General features: G+C 30.0%; 1 protein-coding gene and 2 pseudogenes across 1 annotated transcript in view; 1 reads left to right on the forward strand and 2 right to left on the reverse strand.

Annotated features, from left to right (window-relative positions):
• Positions 1-22,477, reverse strand: part of LOC149876693 (uncharacterized) — a 615,724-nt pseudogene that overhangs the window by 369,618 nt on the left and 223,629 nt on the right.
• The window catches only part of LOC145193748 (uncharacterized), a 145,978-nt gene that overhangs the window by 37,816 nt on the left and 85,685 nt on the right, over positions 1-22,477 (forward strand). The gene's annotated exons all lie outside the window — the stretch shown is intronic.
• On the reverse strand, positions 5,805-10,718 carry LOC149876713 (uncharacterized; annotated as a pseudogene).

Consider the following 22,477-nt stretch of genomic DNA (forward strand, 5'->3'; position numbering starts at 1 on the left):
CAAAAATTATTTAAAGGCAAAGTCAGCTTCCGAGAGTCTGACCTTGCCTTTAATTAACTTTTGAATAAAACCTGCTCCTTTTTAATTTTTTTTTTAATGTAATATGCAAAATAAAAGGTTCAACTGACATTTTAATATGTGCTAGAAATTTTTATTGCACTAAACCATTCAAAAAAATATATTAAACATATCCATTCCTTCATCCATCTTTTCTAAAAGATAAAAACACAAATGACAGCAAAGTACATAATCACCATGTTGAAATTGATCTGCTTCGTTGTTCGTTGGAGATTTTAAATAGTCTTATTAATCATTTGTTGGTTGTCATGGCTATCAAAATAGTGCTTTTCGTTTTGCATTTTACACCAAGCTTCCTAGCGCGATCCAAATCTTCACAGGTTAACATTAAAAAGCCATTCATTTTTCCTAGACTGTTTTGGTAAAGAATATCGGAGACATGGTCCTTTAAAAGTTTTTAACTAAGATCTTTAGTTGCTTTTTTAAGATCAGTGTTAAAAAGAGGTTTGTTTTCAAGTATAAGATTATCAACTTTTATTTTATTTTTACGTAAACTTTATAATTTTTCTCTTACATATAAAATGAAGATTAAAAAATATTCATGGAATGATTCTTTAAACAAGCGGCCATAATAATCCATTACTATCTAATAAAAGTATAGAGTTAGTTGGTAAATCCTTGATGTAGTCAGACAACACTGTTAACCTACTCATTAATCCAGGATGGCTTGATTAATGTAGACCATCGGTTTTTTGGAAAAGTTTATTTCAGCCATATACAAGCAAGTGTTTCTGCACTCATTGAGGCAACTTCAAAATAAATAAATGGCAGGGCGACGTTTTTATAAATATTTTATTTAATGTTTGGTTGTTTAGTTAAGTGTTATGATGAAGGTAAGGGATTTGGCAAGTATGGGTTGTAGAGTTGTGTAGAAAGGTGTATGTGGAGGTTGGGATTGAGGTAAGTAGCCTTGGGATTCCTTTTGATCAGAAAGGGCGAAGTTTGGAAATAGTTTGGTTAGGAATGGGCAAGGTTAGTCGTTAAAGGGCAAAGGTTTTATTTGCCGTCTTCAGTATATTCTGTTGCATAACAAAACTTAGCAAACGTTTTAGTGCGTAATATTTAGCAGTCTTTTGCTCATGACGTGTATATAACACAAATAATATTCTCCGAAGCTTCTTGCAGTGTACAATAATGTTTATATCAATTACCCCTCTTTTTTATATCTTCTTTTTTATTACAAATATCTCATCTTTTTTTTAATCTTCTGGTTATTCTTCTTAAATCAATATTAAAATCTTCTTCTTTTCCTAATTTATTCGGTTGCTTATTAAACTGCTTGTGAGGCTGCTTGTTCATTAAAGTGTTTTTCTTATCACATAATTCTCTTTCTTTTAAAATCCTTCTTAAGACTTGCTTAAAACTTTCTCCTTACAACTTCGCCTTCCTTTCTTCTTCTCTCCTTCTAAAGAGACGACCGTACTAATCCGTCGCTCTAATCCGTCTCCCAAAGACGTTTAACCATCAAACTGTGATTAATTTATAACTTTTCAGTTATAAATTAATCACAGTTTGATGGTTAAACATATGGTCAAAAAATATTGAGCAAAAACTCGCATTTTACAACTACTAAAAAGCACAAACCTTCATGTAAACACAAACTGATTACTTCGAAATCTAGCTTTCTGTGTGCATTAAATGTTACATACATTATAATTCATGCCGATTGTGTAAATCTAAAAAGGCTATTTTCATTACCACACAAATCAGCTAAAAAAATTTTCGCAAAGAACGTTATGAGGAATTCTATATTTATTATTCAGTGAAAGTTCGTCTTTTCAATTAATTTTTTTCTTTAATATTATCAAAGATTTAATAATATTAAAGAAAAGCCGTAAATTCTGTTATAAAATTAAAATTCACAAATCGGAGAATCGCATGTTTTGCAAGAGTAACACACTTTAATGCTTGTTTATCTGTCTTGCAAATTTTTTGCAACTCGATTTCTAAAAGTTTTTTAAGTATCGAAAGAGAGAAAAAAGTACACAAAATGCAATTTGAAAACATGTCAACATAAAGTAAAATAAATTGTTCTACTGTGAACTAAAATAATCTGAATTCCATCAATCTCATACCCTGGCTGCACGCAACATTGTATTAACGTTGTATTTACGTTAGATTTTAAGTTTGTACAACGTTGCCGGTTCGGCAAAATGGAAAGTTTTTGTAACGTAAAATTCTTACGTTAGATTTACGTTAGATAATAACGTTATACAAACGTAAAATTCTAATGTTAGATTAACGTTATATTAACATAAATTTAAGTTGGGAAATTATTGGCGTTTTATATTAACGTAAAATATTGATTGTAATTGTGTTTAATATTTAATATTAATATACTGTTATATTCATATAAGCCTGCTGAAGCCTATGGCTTCGTGTCATGGTTTTTATATGAATATAACCGTATGTAAGCGGCTTATATATGCCTTTAATGTTAACATACTAACATTATGTTTAACACAATTACAATCAATATTCTACGTTAATATAAGGGTTTCTGGCGCTACTCGACTTTCGCACCCCCCTTTTTTATGATTGATTCTGATAGAGAATTTTATGCTGATTAAGAATTGTATAAAAACATAGGTCTCAAAATCAACGGAAAGTGCTCTAATCTGAAGTTGAAAGTACAAAAATATACGAAAAATCCCTAATTTTCGCCATCTTGAAAAGTGACTTTTTTTGTTTTAAAAGCTACCTGGTTTTTATACTTTATAACAAAGATTTCCAATTATGGAACGTTTTGAGAATTCATTCAAGTTTAAATTGTCACGCAAATTTGCTGTAACTGGGATTATTACTTTGTTTTCTAAAATATCTTTTGAAATTTTTATCAAAGAAGTTGTAAAATTCTTTTATTGATTATATACTGAAATAAGTTTGATAGTATAAAATTGTTTATATTAAAAATATTTATATTTAAAACTGTTGACTTTTTCTTCTCATACTTTTAGTTAAGCCCCCCGTAAAAATTTATTTTCATCGTGCCTGTCGTATAAAAAGGAATGTTTCGTAAATAGATTTCTTGTAAATTCATTTACATAAATATCATGGCCCTTCGAAGACCAACAGTAAACGATTTTGACTCTCTTTCCTTAACAGAAATAGGAGCAAAATTCAAATACAATTTAGAAGCTACAATTCGTTGGTGCAGAACTTATGGTTTACTCGCTGAAAGGATGAATTGTAGTGTATGTAACGTGCCCTGCACACAACAAGTACATAATAGATCAATCGATCAAGTCATTTGGAGATGTCCAGTTAAGCGCTGCAAAAGAACCTTCAGTATAAGAAAAGGCAGCTTCTTTGAGAAATCCCATCTACACTTGTGGCAAGTATTAGGCTTAACATACGTTTGGAGTAGAAGTGCGGGTAAGAGTCGGGGATTATCAATAAGCGATATAAGGCGAGAACTAAATATTGGAAGCGATGACACCATCGTTGATTGTAATCAATTTTGCAGAGATATTTGCGTCTCATATTTCCTCAATAACCCTGATCCAATTGGCGGTCCAGGGTGTATTGTTGAAGTAGATGAATCTGTTTTCTGTCGAAGAAAATATCAAGTTGGTAGAATAATCCCGCAGCAGTGGATATTTGGTGGATATGAACCTGCAACAAAGAAAGGCTTTTTAGTTCCTGTCCAAAATCGCGATGCTGCAACATTGATTCCAATCATACATCAATGGATACTTCCTGGTTCTATTGTCTGGAGTGACATGTGGAGAGCATATAATGATATGCAAGCTCCTGCATATTTACATGGGACCGTTAACCATACCCTCAATTTTGTAGATCCGCAGACAGGCGTGACGACAAATCACGTGGAAGCTATGTGGTTTCGAGCCAAATCTAAGTTTAAATCAATGATGGGGCTAACTAACCGCGAAATGGTTGCTGATTATTTATCCAAATTTATGTGGATGCAGAGGTTTCCCGAACATCGGTTTTTTCACTTTTGGGATCAGGTTGTTACAGCATATCCTGTTGACTGCTACCATTTATAGCTTTTTGTGTGCATCGAACGTAACATACATTTATAGTTCATGCCGAGGATCTTTTATTTCAAAAACGGCTATTTTCATAGTCACACAAGTTAATTAAAAACATTTTTGCAAAGAATATTTAGGAATCCCATTTTTACTATTTGATAAAAGTTCTTTTCAATTACCTTTTTAAATAATATTTAGCTGGTTAGTATCCGGCGCTCCCCGGGACAAAAATGAAAATCTCCAAAATATACTTAAAAAGATATTATAGAAAAGTCACAATTACAACTTTTGCTACAGATAACTTTGTGAGACTTTGCTTCCTAGGGGTACCCAGTGTAGCAAATTAGGGGAATCCTAGTAAATAAAGTATCCCCTAGGGTCAAAATTCTGAGACGAAAAGCAGCCTATGATCTTTTCCAGGTAAAATGAGGGGTCTGTACAAAATTTGCTGTGATTCGGATCAAAACTAGATTTGTATAAAGTACACACAAACTTTGTGCTTTATATATTAGGAAACAATTTTTTCTGAAAAAATAGTTTAAAGTTCTGTTATAAAATTAAAATTCACAAGAAGGAATTATATGTTTCACAAGAGTAACATGTTTTATACGTCGCCTGTCTGTCTGATTACACTCGAAAGAGCATTCGCGTCAAAAGACACTTTTTTATAGTAAAAACCAGGTTAGCAATGTTTTGCTTTAGAAAACAAAATAAACCGTTAAATTAGTTTATTCAAGATGGCGAATATTAGGGATTTTTCGTATATTTTTGTACTTTCAACTTCAGATTAGAGCACTTTCCGTTGATTTTGAGACCTATGTTTTTATACGATTCTTAATCAGCAAAAAATTCTCTATCAGAATCAATCATAAAAAAAGGGGGGTGCAAATGTCGAGTAGCGCCAAATAATCTTCATGTTTCTTATTAATAATATACTTATGTTGTTTGTCAAAATATAAGCAATGCAAGCAGTTTATTGAAATAGATTTTTCACAGCTAACTTGATTTTAAAATATTATACTATATTGATCAGAGTGAGCAACTATCAGATTCAAAATAACATCATAGCAGATTTAATTGGATGAGCTTTAGGCTCCTATCAATTTGATATTTGTTTGTAATTTCCTTGCATCTAAAGTAAAATACTAGACATTTTACTCATATTTATTACAAAAAATCTAAACTTCGCTGTAAATTTGGATTCAACTAAAGGAATATAAAATAGTAGCACAACTCTTTAAAATTTAAAATGAGATTAAAAGAAGAAAAATTGTAATAATGAATACCCAAATACAAATGTTACATCATTGTTTGAACATTTCAAATAATTGGATACAAACTTTTATAGTGGAAATTCAAAAACTTAAAATTTGAACAAATTTAATGATATCGAGCTAAGTATTTATAATTTATCTGAAAACTAGTAGATTCAGAAATAGTTGTAACATAATAATTTAAGAACAAAAAATTGTTCAATATCATAACAAAACATTCTTTAACATGAAAAAAAACTGTTCTATAATTTACAGAACAGGTTTTGACAACGATAAAAAATCAAATCAAACCTTTATAATCGACATTTTACTACCTTTTATTAAATCTTTTATCAGCAATTCAAAGTTTTTACTACTTGTACGCTGTTTATTTAAAAATATTTTTTCAAAATTCCTCAATTGTCTTTTAAAAGACAATTCAAACCGTTTAACTTGGATAACTACCTTCCAACTAAAGTTATAAGTCTAGTTCGAAACCTTTATAATTATAGGTAATTACCTTTAAAATTATATTTTAACAAATGTGTTTCCTATCTTCTCTTACGCCATCTTTAAGAAGATAAAAATGTAAAATATTACGGTAGGTTTTTTAAAACTTAGCAGAACTACGTTAATATTTCTTTGTTTTTTTACGTTGTCTTTTCGTTAGCTCAACGTTAGAATGTTACGTTAATACTTCATTGTTTTTTTAACGTTGTGTCAACGTTAGCTCAACGTTAGAATATTACGTTAAAAAGATTACGTTTACACAACGTTACATTAACGTTAAGTTACGTAAAACGTAATTTTATCATAAAGACAACGTAAATCTTACGTTGTGTGCCGGCTGGGATGTTTGATGCACATTTTATATCTTTTGATTTGAGCCATCTAACACAAAGTTTGAAACATTTTGTTTTTAGCAACCTTTATTTATTTACAATTTCATTTGATTAAATTTAAAGTTTGAATTTATGCTAATTTATCTTGCAAGTATCGTCATGTTAAAATATGTGATTCCCATATCAGTTTTTATAGTAACTATTTCTTCTGCACTTATAACTGATAAGGCAGTGTCTTACATTTTCAATATTTCAATTTTATCCTTTTCTCCAAACAAATTCAAAATAGCAGAAGTTACCTGAAATTGTGATGTTCTGGGCAAACCAGAGGTCACATTTAAAGAATTTATAACAGCTGAATGTCTTTTCTTAATTGCCCTCACTCTATCATCAGAGCTGTCTTCTAATGCCTTTGAGTTGGAATTTAAGTGCAAAGGCTAGAAAGTAAGAATTGAAATCAAATTCTATTTTAACAATTACAACAAAACAATCTTTTTTTTCTACCATAATACTTAAAATGCACCTACCTTTGGTCCTCCGGAAGGAAAGGCAAAAGAGTTTGATTCAGAGTTAACTAGCTTTTGCTTTACAACATGCAATGCAACATCTTCTATAATCCTTGGTATAACATCATTTTCTTTTGATAAAAACACATCAGCAAGAGTTGCATCAAGTCGATTTGTAGTTTTTTTGCAAATCTGAGTCTACAATAACTTATCACCGGTAAAATTTTCTTCGTGTAATTTTTTAAGCTCATTTTCTTTAACTGTATATTTAAATTTGCATTCGTTTATGCAGCCTAAAAAAATGTGCTATGTCATTTGTATTACATTAACAGAATTGTTCACAAATAATGCATTTTGCTTATGTTTCCAACTTTCCTTCAATCTCCTTAAACAAACACACTGAGCAAAACGAATGTTGACACTCTTTTAATATTAGTATCTTGTAGATTATGTCGTTGCATAACTTGCATATACATAACTTAAAATGTGGATTTGATACAGGATCAATTTCAATTACATTTAAACGCAATGTTGGTTTTGTTATATTGTCAATTGAGCTATTTATGATCGGCCTGGTCAATCTCTTTTGATTTTGTTCCATGACACATGGTCGACCAGGTTTTAATTTTTTTAACTTTCCTCCCAGAAGTTTTGGGGAAACAAAAATATTTGTCTGTGCATGGTAATGACCAGTTGATTGTTTTAACACTGGTACTTGAACCTTTTTTTAATCTTCCTTTAAATGGTATATTGATTGAACTTGGTTGAATGGTCCTTGTTTAAAAGATATCTAAATACAGCAGTTATTTAAGATGAACAAAAAATGTGCAAAAAAAAAAAATAACCGGTCTTTAGAATTAACTTTAAAAAAAGGAGAATAAAATAATACTTTCCGTATTGCTTCCATGACATATAAAACATAAATCTTACACGGCACCAAACTAATAACGCTTAATATTTAATAAATAAGTGAAGCAAATTAACACATCAACCAATGCTTGCCTGCATCAAGAGAAACCTTAGCTGCAAAACTCGTTGTCTAAAATATTGCACTTTGCCATTTTTTATAAATTACAGCTAGCTATTACAATGCTCAGGTGTTGATGTTGGATAAGAGAACTCTGACTTGAGTTTGTCCCATTCAAATGTGTCTTGCAACACCTACTGATATGTTCAGTGTTTTCAAAAATTGAAGAGTTGCTGTCTTTAAGTTTGTGGGAAAATCATTAAAATATTCCGCTCCTAAAAACTAATTTTGGTAAACTCAATACTTAGTTTTGCTGATTCCTTTTACGCTCTCATGATAAATACGGGAAAGGTTAGTTACTGTTCTATCGCGGAGGAAGCTCTGAAGTTCGATGTTAAAAGGTGTTAAAGGCTGGAGGGGGAAGGGGGGGGGGGTGCCATGCATCGGTAAATGTACTATCACTGAGGAAACTTTTGAAGTTCAGTCGAAAGTCCATCAAGAACATGCGAAAAGAAGCTTTTTTGTGTGCTCCGTTGAAGTTTTTGAATTGAAAGTGGCGTTGAAAAGGTTCTAAGTTAGGTTTTTGGTTATTCATGTTTTTTCAAATGTTTTATTTATTCAGAAAGGAAATGTTGAACTACTGCAACTATTTAGCTTGGCTCAACAAAGTTGTACTCTTGGTCCATTCATTCTTTGTTGTCAACATTTTCCTGACAAACCGTTTGCAAAGGAGAACACTTGGAAACTTCTTTAGATGTTGAGTTGTCATCAAGCACAGGCGTATTGGCTGAAGTACTTAGTGTCACTCTGAAGACAATTTGGATTTATCTCAAGAAACTTGTGTAGTGACGTACTTGAGAGACATTTTCGTCTCAATAGGGTAGTTTAGACGAAAGTTTTTTAAATTTAATTTGAATTTAACAGCAATAATCATTATCATGATTTAAATCATTTATTCTAAATTCTTTAATAAAAAACCGAACTTGTATCGAGGTTACATAAATAATTTTCGTTTTATAAACGTCAATTTTATTTTCAACAATAGCACTTAAATTACAATGTTAATTAGTTTCACTTGAATTACAATATTCATAAAAAGTTTTCATTGAAAATATTTTTCAAATCTGAGGAAACAAGAATTTTGTGAAGCTCTTGGAAAATCCAGCAACATTTTTCTAGGAGGATGAAACTCTGAGATGACATAGATATGAGTTTTGCCATTCACTAATTTAAATTTAAAAGCATTTATTTTTGGGACAAGACCGAGATAATTGTGCTATTAAAATATATAATCAACAAACTTTAGTTCTTTTTAAAAGAATGACAATTGTTTATAGATTTTAGGGTTTCGACGCTGTTTCAACTTCGGGTGTCTACTGGGTGTGTAAATTTGTATTTGTATTCCAGAGAGAAAGATAAACTAAACAAGCATAAAAACAACGTTTGAGAATATTTAGGTTTATTCTTTTATTTTTTTTCTTTATTTGTTTTCTTTATTTCTCTTTATTCTTTTTGTGTTTAAAAAAAGCTCTAAAATTACCCCCGTTTCCATTTTTTTAAAGGTGTTTAACTAAATTATTCTAAGCAAATCCATTGACGAACTCAATTATTTCAGCTAAGTTTAACTGGGGGTGCTGCTTACAGAAGATTAAAAAAAAGAGGTGGTGTCACGAAATTAATATTCCCCATTAAAAAGCTTCTCCCCGGCCAAAATATATTTTCAGGGGGGAAAGTTTATTTTGAAATAGTGTTTCCCCTCTTGTGTAATTTTTTCCTCCATCTGCGAAGTAAAATTTCCTCCGTGACATTAGTTCCCCCTAAATATTTACTTAAATATACAAATTGATACGATTGCGCAATAAAATGTTAAAGAATGATCTAATTAAATACTAAATCTGAATAAATATACAATCTGTTTAAATGTTAAGTTAACCTACGTAAAAAACAAAGTTTCAGTTGAATCAAACGCATCAATAAGAAAAAAAAAAGAATGTCAGACAAGTTTAAACGAATAGATAACAAATCACTAAAATTATTTATGATTAATAACAAAATAACTTCGTGCAAGTTTAGAACGTTTTTTCGAATGTTTTAAAAAGGAACGGTTCGTTAGTTTTTGATTTTCTTTGGACTACTAATGAAATAGTTATTTAAAATCTGTATGAGTATCTCGTTATGCTGAGTGAAAAAATTTCATAAAATTGCGGATCACTTTTATGAAATAACTTAAAATTTTTAATTGTTATAGTTATTTGCTTTCAGTAAAGAACAAGAATATTTTTGAAATAGCGTAAATAAATTCTTTTGCAATATTTTGACCATTCCAATACGATAAATGGTGTAAAATTGCTAGTGGTTTTTCACTGGATGTTTTTATTTTAGTTCGGACTAAATTAATTGTTCTTACTGCTGACTTTGTTTCTGCTTTAGTTGATAACCTTCCTCGAGTATTCCCACGGGATACGATCGAAAAAGATCTAAATAATCTTTCAAAAAAACGCTGTTAGTGTCTATGTAAAGAATAGCTTGATTAATTGCGAGTGGATGATATCGAAGCACCTCGGTTATTTCTTACAGTTTTTCGTCATCGTTTGTTTTAACATTTCTCTTCATGAAAAGAAGACCGTCTTGTTGCGACTAAAAATTGATTTGGGCTTGATGAAAAATGTTTTCGATTGCGATTTTGCCAAAGTAAATGCGTTTGGTTTAGTAGAGACGTAACTCTCAAAAATCTTTACACTTTAATCACCCACGTTGTCAAAAATAAATAAAGTTTTTTCACTTTTAAAATAATTATGTATTTTTTGTGATTACTTCAATATCGAAAGCACTGCTAAGAGAATCAATTATGCTTAGTACCAATATTTGGCAAAAGTTTTTTATTTTTCAAACCACACATCCAACCACACAACACTTTCAAACAGGTTGTTGTATATTGCTGCATACTTGCTAGCAAGCTGAGTTTTTCCGACTCCGGACATTCCAGTTACAACCGTAATTGACTTATCTGACTCTTTTCTTTCGTAAATGCAGTTAAGAACTTGATAAAGTTCATCGTCACGCGCAAAAAATGTCATTACACTGAAAACTGAGGGACGAGTGATTAATACTAGAACACAAATCTGATTGTTAAAAACGCAACAACGCTGTTGTGATGTATTTTTGAAATTATATTTAAAACACTGTTGAGGAGCGTTTTAAATTTTTAACACTCCATCAGAGGTTTGCGTTCTGCCCGATTAGATTTCGTTTGAACGCCAGTTGCGAGTTTTGTCGGAATCGGAATTTAGAAAAAAAAAAAAATCGTTATTTGCAAATTTTGTTTTAGATTTTGTTTAGAACTTTAAACCTCTTATTTGCAAACTTTATAGTTTTATACGCTAAATAGAAAATTCAGAATTTCAATCAAACGCCTTTAAATTCGGTCGGAATGCAGACACCTTCAATCCACAGCTGAGTGTTTCCTGTTTTTATTCTCAAGAGCAAACGAATAAAAATAAATTCATGAACGATTTAAAAGCTTACAGCGACGGTAATAAAAAAACTGAACAGAAAGAAATTTTAAAAAATATTGAGTTGTTAGAAATTTTTTTTGGTTTCGCTTTTTTTCCTTTTTATGAAAATTTTCCTTTTCATGACAGTTTTCATTCAAATGAAAATTTCGTTACATTTCGTCACGATTAACTTTTTTTAATCGCATATTGGTTACCACCCCTCTTCGTCACATTTTATTAATATTTTTCTAATATAAGAGAACAGTTAACATACCCAGTGGTCCGTGGAAATAACAAATATTCCCATTGAATAGCTTTAAATTAAGTTTCAGAAACTTCAAAGTAAATATTGAGCATTCAAATATTACATAGACCTAATGTCAAAAAAAAAAAAAAATCATAAAAATTCTAATTTAATTGAATGATTTATTTGAATAAAGTTTCTTTAAGCTCATAAAATGTAATTAGTTGGCACATAATAACCAAATCATTTTGCTTGCAAAAAGTTAATTCCATCTTTCATGTCTCGCCATTATTTAGATCGATTATCTTTACGCCATCGGTTCAGCACTTGAGATGTTCGTTCTCTTGTTGTTGTAAATTTTTTTTCTACATTTGCAATTACGAACTCATCAATCAAAAGACGTCGAGTAAATACTTTCCAATCATTAGTCAACATCGAGAGAAAAGTCATGGTCAATTAAACTTCAATTGAACTCATTCAAAAATGCATTTTAGGGGATTTGTTCAACCAAAATAAAAGTTTTTGTTTGGTTGTATTGAGTCTATCAAAAAAAGAAATCTCATTAAAATATTTAGTTACCTTTAAGATCATCAAACTCATTTTGCGTGTCATTTTGATCATTAATAAGTTTGCTGTAGATAAGAAGATCGTTGAGGTATTAGTTCAGCTATTATTGATTACTACTGATAAAATACATGCGCAAAAATCTTTACATCTACCAAGCACTTGCGCATTGAATAAATGTTGAGATAACGGCTTTGCGTTAAAGTAAATCAACTGATTCCATAGAACCGAAACGAACGGTTCTCGAGCTTATGAAATCAAATTTTTGCAATCGAAGTTCTAAAATTTTAATAGTTCAAGAAAAAAGCTTACGCATTTTAAAAATAGAATTTCTAAATGAAGGAATTTTTCTGAAAAAGTTTTTTTTTTAGCTTAAACTTGAATTTTATAATGTCTAAAAAAGTCAGTCATCTAATTCACCTCATTAGAAAATATTAGTAAATCCAGGCTTAATACGAATGCGAGGTGTTGAAGAAGAAGACAAAATTTAAACCAGAGTTTTTGATCTATTTTCGTGATATTTTTAAAATAAAAATAAATCGAAGATTTTTTGTGGAAAAAAAAAATCATTTAACAAAGAATTTGCTCTTGAAACATGAAAAAATAAAGTTTCGATAAAATAAAGTTTTGGAAAATTACATTTGAAATATTATTCATTGTAATGTTATGTAGAACATTTAACAATGCAACGGCGCGAACTGACATAACGTTTTCACCTTCAGTGACCGCGTTTTTTAATGGAGGGTATCATAGAGATCTTAACACAACATAAAAAAACACAGTTTTCTGTATTTACCTTTATTGAAGATATTTCTGCCATTTCTAATATTTCTATAAACTTCGTACTGGTTTCGGCTATAAACTACGTACTGGTTTACACTGGACTCTAAGTTCTCCATTTTTTTTTCGCTGCATAGTGCTAACATGTTAAGAACGGCTTCTTGATGGTCTGAACCATAGTTTGCCTAGTTTTTCTTGAATCTATGTAATGAATTTAAAACAAAAACCGTCATTCCTGTAAGGATACAACTAAATCACGCAGCATAGTTGCATAATAAACGAGAAGAAATAAAAAAGAAACCAAACTAAATCACTTAAAAATTACAAAGCAAAAATCTTTGATCTTCAAAACGAGGCTGGTGTGATAATTTTTTTTTTTTTTTTTTTTTTGTTCAATCATTTAGAAAAGTTTTGAGTAAATAAGAAATAAAAAAATAAGCACTTGTACGTAGAAGTTTGATTTAAATTTGATTTATTTTTAAACTTTATCTAATTTCATTTGTTTAAATACAACGAGGCATCAAAAATATCATTTGTCATTTTATGCTTTTAAATTGGTAACAGCTTTTCTATATTCATATAGCAACAGCCATCAATGAAGTGAAGCCATGTGACTTAAATAAAACGATCGAATTATGTAATTAAACGTGTAAAATGGTCTTTTTATACGTAGAAAACGGTCCAAAATGAAATCCTCATGAGAACAGCAAAAAATCAGCGTGTTTTTGTGCATGAAAAAAGTTGACCGGGAAATAAATGTCTTTTGTATTGGTAGAATACACAAGTTGGTGAAAAGCGGCATAATATATTTCTGAAGAAAGTGTTCCTTGTGGCATTTACAACACAAGAGGATCCCCCTTACAAAGAAGAGATTCGGGCACCTTAAGTTGCACAAAGAAGAGATTCTGGCACCTTAAGTTGCACACAACCTCTTCACAATTTCTTCATGATTGTAGTTTAGACTTTGGTACGGACATTCAGTATATTTAATTGTTTCAGTTGCTAAATTGGAGAATCTGTTGGCATTTAACTGCTACATTTTCCCGCTTTCATCCAACTGAGAAAATAACTGTGGTTTTTCAATTTGAAACGCGGAAGACAAGATTCCTCTCCACTCCTCACTCATCCCCTCAAACTTATAGAGTTGACTCTTAAGCCACAAAAACGGGTAACTTAAAATTGCTTTGTCAGCATTTGCTTAAAATTTTTGAGGAGGTCCTAAAAATCTAGGAAAAAGATCAAGGTATCAGTCATATTGTCGATAGGGGATAAGTGACGAGTTTTCCATTGTGGCTTTTGAAAGAGCTTTTTTTATAAGTAACAGAACTTTGTTCCACCATCTCTTGAAATTTTATCCAACATCTCTCAACATAAGTTTTCATTCTCATTTACAATAGTTTATTATTCAATTTGCAAAGCATCATTTAATACACAAAATGTTTTTACTTTAGCTTATGCTGTGTACCAGTCTACTGTCGTTTACATTCAAAGCTAGAAATAGAAATTAGTTTTTTTCTTCTTTTGATTTGTTTATTTATTGCTACTTTTTGCAGAGTTCTATTACAAAGTCAGCAGACTTTTTTTGCTTAACAAACACTTTAGCGCTTTGTAAAATCTAAATTATTTCTAGGGATCCAACGGCACAAACTCCTGCTGAGATGTTAAATGTAGAGGATCTAAATGGATTTAAATCGAAAATTCAAAAGCTTTGTACAAATGGACCAAAATCTTAAATTACCAGTGATTAAGTTTTTAAATTGGTGGTTTGTTACTTTGGCATGAGTTTGGTGCTACGTTAATTAAATTGTTCTATGGCCAACGTTTCCTTCAATATTTTCAGATAATTATATTTATGCCGTATTTGAAAGGTTGTGCATAATTTGGTACAAAAAGGGATTTTAAGACAAAGTGTGAATTTAAAATCAGTCATTTGAAAATATATTACATATTACTAGTCATTTTTGTGTTATATATCAGGAATTAATTTTTTTCAATGAACGGATTCCGTAATTAAACTGAGCCAGAGATCAATTAATAACGATCAATTAACAACGATCCAACAAAAATCTAACGAAAAAGGCTTTCTTATACCTCAATATATAGGATGTCAACATCCTGTGTTGGATTTAGTTTTAAGGCCTTCAATCGACCGAATTTTTGGTGGAAAGACAATACCTCCAATTGTATTACATAGTTTTGTGCAAGAAGTCAGTAAAAACTCTGCAAATTTCAGAAATAATAATAAAAAGAAAATAAAAGTTAACATCCTAAAGTGACGTGATGGTTTTATGCCGATTGGGAAATGCCAACCAACATTATAAAAAAAAATGCTTTACTTCCGTTTATTACGTTTAAAACATTACTATCATCAATAATGCAAAGTGGAACTCTAGAGCAATATATCTCTTACTTGCTTTTGTTGTACTCGTAAACTGCTGAAACAAATTTGTGAATTGATTTGTAGAGCTTTGGTGTGATGATAAAATCAATTGGAAGTTTTTTTTATCACACAAGTGATTGTATTGTAGCTCACTTTCGATTATCATTTTGTCTTATATATATAATTTTCATATATTTTCTGTTCTGATAAACGTCCAACATTTCGATCTTATGAAGTTGTAATTGTCTTTCTTCCTCTTGTTTCACGTTTCGGTTCAAAATTCAATGCATTGGTAACCGTGGTAGGACAATATCTTGAACTTCTTTATTGTTTTTGCCTTGTTTACGGGTCCGATCAATAAACGTTTCTGACCAAAAAATGTTTTTCTTCAGTGCAATCTTTTCCACGGCCCTTTCCACGGCCCATTTAGAAAGTAAATTTGCATTTTTCAGAAGAAAAAAAAGGTATTGTCAAAACACATTACTGTAATATTTTATTGCCATAAGCGATGCATATGGAGATGATACAACAATTCTTATGGAGATGAAAAGAACGGTAAAGTAAATAAAGTTTCGGTTTATGGAAATTAAATTTGTGAATTCATCGAAAGTTGTTGCTACAAACCTTTTTTTGAATAATATTTTACCACTTTCTTTCTTTATAAATTACAGTTTAAAACTGAAAAGTCTGTTTTCAGTCATTTTTCTTCAACATCGCCGTAAATATTCACGGAGCTGATAAACTCTCCGAAGAACCCGCAAACAACCCGCAAACAACCCGCAAACAAAGAAAAGAATAAAAAAATAGTTCTTGCGATCGTAACACTTAATCCTTGATATTAAGATTCTCAAATCAGATTTAATATCTAAAAACTTTTTTTCATACTTCAATACCGCAAGTATTAAATTATTGCATTTAAAATAAATGATTCGCAAACCAGATTTAATAACAACAAACTTTTTTTTCATACTTCGAAGCCGGAATTATTGCATTTAAAAAGAGCGATTATCTACGGCCTTTTCAAGAGAATTTTCTATTGCAAAGAGACCATCATATCAAAAACGTTAACAATTCTGCTCCAATAAAGATCACTTCAAGCCTAACAATCAGATGACGTCATAAACTTTAATTAGACAGGGAAAATTTACAACGTTTGCTAAAAGTTTTTTAAAAGCAAGTTCAAAGAAATCCATATACATAAATAATTTTCATCTAGTCCAACTGAACAAATGGTTTCTTCTACTTTCAAAGTTTAATGAATTGAAATTTTTTTTTTTATAGTTCCGAATTGAATGAATATAAACTTGAAAAAAATGATTTGTTTTGTCACAACGCGTCATAATGACGTTCTGAGTCTGAATTATGTAGCAAAGTATGAACATTTTATTTTCCTTGTTGAAAGATGCAACTTTATAGCATTTAACTTGTATTGATACATTTTTAATCAGACATCCATAATTGGGCAAAATATTCAATATTTGCTAGAGACACTGAATGTATCAGGATGGACACCTGCCATCAAGGTTTATTACTTATGGATGATTCTCTAAATATAATAGCTGCTTGAATGATTCGTTATGGATTGAGGTAAAGTGAGCTAAAATGATTTTTTACTAGGGGCCGTTATGCATTTTGTAAAATGATGAAGACTAACATATGATAGCTGAAGTTTTGTGCAGGCTTTTAAGACAAAAGTCAAGCTCAACTAGACTTAATTGCCATAAGATTATTGGAACTGTTGATCAATTTCTCTACAGAAAGATGTTTTTTTTTTTATTTTCATCAAAATTATTTTAAAATACCTGCACAACAGAACAGATGCGAAAAAAGCGAGTTTTTGGAATTTATTTAGAATATTGTTCCAATGACAAACCATTCATCTATAACCATTTTAAAGCAGAAAATGTTTATAGAAATACAATCATAATCAAAGTGCTTAGAACCAAAGTAGATACTAAAGACCCTGAGGTAATTTGGGCAAGAACGTCAAGTTTCTAAAGTTGTTATTCGACTACAGCCGTGCAGTTTCAATTTTGCAAGTCGCTAAAAAAATTAAATGACCCCTATTACTTATAATTATGACGGCTCCCTTTAAAGATTTACAATCGTAATGCCCCCTACTACCAACTATGCAGGGTTGCGGAAAAGTTTCTACCCACTCGTGTCTTGAAATAAAAGTTATTTTGGAATTTGACCGCTTCCAGAAAAAAAAATTTTTCTGAAGCAATAAATTTAATCTGTTTTCAAGCTCATGATAAAACGAAGTGTTGAGTATGTTAATAACCTGTATGTTAGTCATTATTTGCTTTGCAGTTGAAACTTCTACAACAACAACTTTCACACAAGTATTGGATTTATTGAACAGGTATGTTCTCCCGTTCATTTTTAATCCTGGAAATTAGCTGGTCTTTTTTTCGAACTCTTGGTTTTTTTATATACCTTAAATATCTATGAAAACAAATTTTTAAAATTATTTTTCTTTGCTCAAAACTCAACGAAACATTCAAACTTAACAAATTTACAGCGCTAAATAAGTATTGAGTAAAGTTGTTTAACTAGAGCACTTTTGTTTTCTATAGATGCAGATATTTCCCACTTGGGCCCTATTTCAAATAACTTGCATGCTAAATCTTTTAAATAACGGAAGAACTATTCTTATCTTAGAAGATATCTCAGAAGACTTTTAAACAAGTTTCAAGTTTAAAACAAGTTTCAAGCTTCGCGATTAATTAATGGTTTATGATCTCTTGAAAAACTTTAGCATTTAGGAGATTTTTTATCTTTTGATTTGAGAGAAGGAAAGCACACAACGAAATTGTGATGTGTAAGAATAAATGTTCAAGAGAAGCAGACATTAACTGGCGGAGATCAAAATTCAAGACACATGGTTGCTACCGGAGGCAGTACCATTCTATCATTTCCGTTTACAGTTGATGTCAATATTCTGACAAATGATTTTTCCCGACCTTTAGTAATTTCGGTCCTTTTTTTTCTTTAAGGTGGAAAACCCCTCAGAAATATGAAAATTTTGAAAAAAAATATTATTTTCTTGTTTTGTGCAAAATTTATCAGAGATTCAATCTGAAAATCATTTTTGAAAATTCGCTATAGATCTTCATTAAAACAGATTTTATTGAACCTTGTATTTTAAGCTTCCTTAACAACGTCATAACAACGGTACTATATTTTACCTTTACGAAAGAATAGTCCAAAATCCTATTATTTTATATGACAATTATATCTTATCAAGTAAGTTGTATTTCCCATTATTCAAAACAACTTTAGTGTAAAAACAGTTACTAGAAAGCTCAGAAATATTTCATAAATCTTCTACAATGGATTAGGTTTGCAGAGTTAAAGAACAAAAAGTAAGCATATCTAGGTAACTAAAAGTGGTGTTAAGCTAAAATTTTAAGTATGAATTTGTTTGATTGTCTTCTGTGATTTAAGCGTGACAGATTTTTTTAAAAACTGAATCCAGTCCTTAAATAGGTCAACAAAGTCATAAAATTCGTTAAATTTCTTACATGTATATTAGCCTATTAAAAATTAATATGAAAAATATTCTTCGCTCATATCACAGAACTACCTTATTAGAACAAGTATGCAAAAAAGATTTCGTTAACATTGTGTACATCTTTAGATACGTTGGCCGGAGTCTTTCAATATTTTGGTGTTTTTGGCACCTGCTACAGCTACCATTTTACCCAAAACATTTTTTTTTGTTTTTTTCAGTTAATTTTGTTATTTACTTGAATATGAAGTTAAAATTATAAAATATTGATATTTAATCAAAAAAAATTTTCAGGTGTTTTCCACCTTAAGAAATAAAGTGACGTAATGCTTAGACTGACTTTTTGAACAAAACATGATTTTTTTTCATGAAAAAAAAATTCGGTGAAACAGTCGGTGTGAGCTAATATTGCCGAATATATCACAAACAGGTCAGAACTTAGAAATGTTTTAATCTACTGCAGCAATCCTCTTTGGTATTTCAACATAATTTTCACTATAAATCTTTTTTTTTTTGGAAGAATACTTATCTTTCTCTATCATAACAAATAAGGCATGTCTTTCTATAGCACTTCAGACAATAGATATTTTTCTCAGATGTCTCCCCGATTTTCTCTTCTTTTTGTCGGTTTTTACTGATATTAAAATGATTCACTGCCCAATGGTTTGTAGTAGGGTTCATTATCGAAATTGCAAATTTCGAAAATTTTTTATTAAAACGGTGCCGAAACACTTCATTTTTTTTCGAAACCTAAAAAAATCTCTAAAAACTTATGAAAATAATCGAACTGGCCGAATTAATTTCTGAAATAAAAAAGGAATTTCTAAATGTGAAATTATTTTCGAAATAAAAAATTGCACTTCGAAATGTGAATTCAATTTCGAAAGAAAAAACAGAATTTCGAAAAAAAAAAAGAATTTCGAAAAGAAAAAAAAAAGAGTTTTTGGAAAGTTAAATTTATTCCAAAAAGTAATTTTAATACCTTATACTTTATTTGCATAAGAATATTAAAATAACCGGGTGCTTAAACAACTTACCACGGGGTGTTTCGGCAAGAAGACCTTTTATTATATATATATATATATATATATATATATATATATATATATATATATATATATATATATATATATATATATATAAAATAATTTGCCATATATACATATATATGTATAATATGTATAGATATATTACACATATATATGTATATATGGCAAAATAATACTATCTTGGTAAATTTAAGGTGGCACACAACTGAAAACAAGTTGTTTTTTTTAAATAATCAAAATTATGACTTTTTTTTTTGATGAGAATTAATTTATATTAAAATAAAATAAAAAACAGCTTTTTTTTTTTTAGTTTTGCTATCCATAACGGCCAAAAATGTGTTGTAAAACACGTGTTTTTAGTAAATCTTTATAACCTAATAACTTGATTTTGCCTCAACAACTCGAACTAAAATTTTGAGTTATGTAACAAAAAGATTGCTAAGGTATAAATATATTTATTTGAAATCGTTGTAAATCTCATCTAAATAATCCCTAGAGAGTAATTAGCTGTTTATGTTGCAACAATAATTTCATATACCTGCGTAAGAGGCCTCAGGGGAATTGCATATTATAATTTTTAAATATCATAGTTATATTATTTAGGAAAAGCGCACGAACTTTTATGTAAATTCTAAATCTAAAGTTTAAAAACTTACGTTATGCAGATTTAAAATTAAAAAGTGTTTAAACTAGTGTTGATATCGACTTCGACTAAATCGACTAAAAGTCAAAATTAGTCGACTTCGAAAAATCTAAGAGTCGATCTAAATCGACTTTGGATTTTCTACTAATCGACTAAAAGTCGATTTAGTTGAATTATAGTACTTATACATGTATTTCTAATATTTTTTTAATTGATTGAACATTATAAATCTTTTTAATTTTATTTTGTTAACAAAAGCAAATATGACTGTTGAATTCAATGTAGTTTTTTCAGAGCCGGTGTCATGTTAATATTTTACTCCGTTAAAATTTTACTGCGCAGTAAATTTTTAACGTTATAATTTTACTGCGCAGTAAATTTTTACGTTAAAATTTTACCGCGCAGTAAAATTTTAATGTTAAAAATTTACTGCGCTCGTTATTTTTTTACTGTCATCAAGAAAAGAAGAGATGTTAAAGTTTGTGTGAGGGGCGGGTTAAAATATACATGTTTTATAAAACTAAGGGTACTTCAATTTTTCTTCCTATGAAACTTTTATTATTTAATGCATACATTAAATGATAGTTTACATTCCAGGCTAGATTTTGATTCACTTTTTTATGTAAAGCTATGCATTTTTCCTTATTCTTAGCATTAGAAGATTTTACATTTAGGAACATATATCAAATAAGTTTACCAATAACTGAAGGCCATAATTTATTGACGTATATATCTGACGAATGGGTTCAGATATATTTCAAATAGGACTGTATATACTTCTAAAATAACATGAAAAACAAGTGGAACCAACAACATTTTATTTCAGTATAAATTTTTCTCACTTTAAAGTCTTTAGTGACAAAACAACATTAAAATGATTATTGTTTTTATTTTCTAAAAGAATAGTATGAGATAACTTTCCACGTCATCACCTAAATATCCTGGTAAGAGACTGGAGCTAGGTTCTGTTGTCATGTGTTTCACAACCAGATCGCGAACACATACATGTTGACATTCAGAACCTGAAAGCAAAAACGAAATTGCTCGAAAAAAACAATTTCCATCAGCTTTGCATGCATGCATTTTCAAAGGTACATCATTTTCTTTTCCATCACTAAGATCTGGCATAACAAGTATTTTGAGAGCAAGTTTTTCAGCAATTTTCTGGCGAATATCTTTGGAGGGATGTTTCATTAGGTTGAGGTGGCGTTGAAGTTCATCTTTATCACCACATTCTGAAGATAATTCAGACATTTTTGAATTACTTTCCTTTTCAATAAATGGTTTAAGATGATGTAGAGAATATTTTTTTTGCAATGTGTTATCCCCTTTACTGTTCCTTAATAAGCATGTAGAATTTGATAAAATATCAAGAATCTCATATGGACCCAGCCACGAGAAAGTCATTTTTGCACCTTTCCTATCATCTCTTTTAAGATTTCTTAAAAGTACTTTCTGACCAACACAATACTTTGATGCTGTTGCATGCTTTCTGTCATAGTCAATTTTTTGTTTCTTTGTGAACAAACAATATTTTTCATGGCTTTTCATGGCCTTACATAACCTTGCATATATCAGCCTTTGTCAACTTCCAAAAGTTTTCCAAAGTATTTTCTAAAAATTAACAATGGAGAAGCTGGACGGAAGAATAAAGTTTAGCAAAACGTAACTGTGATATTTAACACAATTATCTAAAGTGATTTAAAAAAAAAAAAAGATTAATTAGTATTTAATATTTACATTTCTTACTTTTGCAATGAAACATTCTGCTTAATACTATGATCTCATTCCAATATATTGCATTTTGAAGAGTGTATGTATGTATGTATGTATATATGTATGTATGTATGTATGTATGTATGTATGTATGTATGTATGTATGTATGTATGTATGTATGTATGTATGTATGTATGTATGTATGTATGTATGTATGTATGTATGTATGTATGTATGTATGTATGTATGTATGTATGTATGTATGTATGTATGTATGTATGTATGTATGTATGTATGTATGTATGTATGTATGTATGTATGTATGTATGTATGCATGTATGCATGTATGCATGTATGCATGTATGCATGTATGCATGTATGCATGTATGCATGTATGCATGTATGCATGTATGCATGTATGCATGTATGCATGTATGCATGTATGCATGTA

Source organism: Hydra viridissima, unplaced genomic scaffold, assembly GCF_058129835.1.
Source record: "Hydra viridissima isolate aposymbiotic clone 2 unplaced genomic scaffold, HvirCarnegie_v1 scaffold_18, whole genome shotgun sequence".
Taxonomy (NCBI): Eukaryota; Metazoa; Cnidaria; class Hydrozoa; order Anthoathecata; family Hydridae; genus Hydra; species Hydra viridissima.